This window comes from Capsicum annuum, chromosome 12, assembly GCF_002878395.1.
Source record: "Capsicum annuum cultivar UCD-10X-F1 chromosome 12, UCD10Xv1.1, whole genome shotgun sequence".
Lineage (NCBI taxonomy): Eukaryota > Viridiplantae > Streptophyta > Magnoliopsida > Solanales > Solanaceae > Capsicum > Capsicum annuum.
Window position 1 is genome coordinate 197753688 of NC_061122.1, and position 2557 is coordinate 197756244.

The window sequence follows — 2557 nt, forward strand, 5'->3', positions numbered from 1 at the left end:
CCTACGAATCAACAATCAAGATAAGAAAATTAACGGATGAGATTTAATAACGTAGTATGATTGTTCGAAGTGTTTTAACCCGTGGGCATTACTCCATTGCTTTTTCCAAGAATTTAACTTTTGCATTATTTTTTTTATTTACAAAAATTACAAACTCACTTTTTGGTTACTCTTGCACTAAATTAATCTAAACTGTGAACTAGAATTAAATCGTCGTTAAATCAAGTCTAAGTGGGATTGATATTCAACTTTCTTGAAGGCCACTTTATTACTTGGTAGATCACATACACTTCCGTGTGCATTGTCAAGTTTTTACGTCGTTGTCTGGGACTTGTTATTTAGCAATTGTTTATTTTAGTTTTACTTTTAGATTTATTTAGTGTTTTTTATGCTTGGTCTTGGTTTTGTGTTTGCAGGAAACAGGTTTCAAAGTACAAAGCTGGTAAGGGATAACGACTTGGTTGAACCAAACTCCAAATCTGAGTAACTTTACCATCAATGCAGGAGAGAAATAATCCTTCTCCCAAGAATTCCTCAATTCCAAGAAGACCAAGAGCATACTGTTCCTATGGCTGAACAACAAGCAGCTGGTAGGAAGGTTAGGGAAGTGGCAATCCCACTTCCAACGAACTTGACTTTTCTAATTCAATGACTGGCAGTTAGGGGGAATTTCGAGTTGAAATACAATATGGTGCAGTTTCTTACTAGCAGTAGACAGTTTGCAGGTCTTTCTCATGAGGATCCACAAGTCCACTTGCAGACCTTCATTGAGCTTACAGATATATTTACTCCAACTAGGGTGACTCCAGATTTTGTGAGGCTGACACTCTTCCCCTATTCACTTATTACGGAAGCTAAAAGGTGGTTCAATGTAGAGCTGACCAGTTTAATCACAACATAGAATGACTTAGCCATAAGGTTCCTTATCAGATTCTTTCCATCAGGCAATACTGCGAGACTTTGTAGTGAGATAGTAAGCTTCAAACAAAAACCTAATGAAAAGCTCTATCATGCTTGGGAATGCTTCAAGGCTCTTCTTCGAGATTGTCCACATCACCAACAGTCGAATAGAGTACTTGCTCATACTTTTGTAGAAGATCTTGATCATAATATGAAGATTTTATTAGATTCAGCCGTAGGTGGTCAAGCGTTGGAGCTAACTGATGATGAGCTGTACACATTGCTGAATCGCATAGCACAAAGAAATCCAGAGTGGTATTCAAATTCTAGAAGTTCCACTAAAAGAATTGAAAGAGTGTTGGAGGTGGACCAATTCACAACCCTATCAGCTCAGATTTTTGCATTGTAGAATTTGATGAATAAAACATTCAGCAACATGAATGTAAGACCCCACAAATCCTAGTCGTTTCAATCTTATATTGTACAAAAAAGGGTTAAAAATACCCCTCAACTTTAATTTATTAGCTAGATTTACCCTTAGTCATACTCTAGGGCTAAATATACCCTTATTGTCAGTAAACTTAACAAGTATGAGCACTTAGTCACATTTTGGCCTTGAGATTTCAATGGTTTTATTTTCGACCCTTAAGATTTTAAAATGCCAATTTTGAGTTGAATTATGATTTGGGAGGTCAATAGGTGTTCCCGGGCAAGTTTTGGATTTGAATTTATAGGATTTCCCATGAATTTCAAGTTAGGGTTTATACCTATTATCATTATTTGCAAGATTATGAGATTTCCCATGATTTAGAAGTTGAATTGACTTTATTCATATTTCTATATATTGTGTAGTAATTTCCAAACTTTAAGATGATTTATGAATGTTTACATTACCAAGTATGAATGTTTAGATGCTTTAACATGAGATTGATGCTTGGTTCATTGGACCTCATTTAAAGATTATTGTTTCAAGATTGTTTGTGCTATAAGCACACCATGAATAGATTATTTTCAGATTTGAGATAAAGAATTCACTTTATTTCAGAAAGACTGGAGATTTAAAGAAAGGTAAAGCATAGTTGGCTTTCAGTAAATCTTTATGTAAATTTTAAAGTGGATTTCTTAAGATTTTAAGCATGAGATTGGAAGTAGTATTTAGCATCAAGATGGGTAAGTTACTACAGTTTCATACCCCAGAACTATGTGCCAACGTAGGATTTAGATTATTTCTACTTCTACATGGATGTCTGAGATTGTGATCACTGAGATGAGATTGTTCGATTCCGATGGCAAGGGTAGAACAACCCTAACCTTACGGGGGCTAGTCGTAGGACACCATGGATTCTCACAAGGTTTACATGTTGGTTAGAAGAACCTCCCAAAAGATGTCCCCTACTCTTAAACATTTTATTGATTTGAAGCCTTAAGATTACAAAATTAGTTTTTACACTTCACTTACCCTATGTGGTTTTAGAAATAGAACGGAAATATAGATTTTAGACTAAGTGTGATGACTCATGAGACTTAGATTACATGCATTGTTATTAAGTATTTTACTCTTAGATTTTAAATTACTCAAGCTTACATAAGTCATTTACATTTAGCATGCATGATTTTATAAACTATGATGATATTTTTTACTTATTGCATACACCTC

General features: G+C 34.7%; 1 non-coding gene across 1 annotated transcript; it reads right to left on the minus strand.

The window, feature by feature from the left end:
* Positions 1-957: 957 nt before the first annotated feature.
* Positions 958-1062, minus strand: LOC124889893. The gene has a single exon (XR_007048806.1). It is a non-coding gene; the product is annotated as a small nucleolar RNA R71 (small nucleolar RNA).
* Between the last annotated feature and the right edge of the window lie 1495 nt (positions 1063-2557).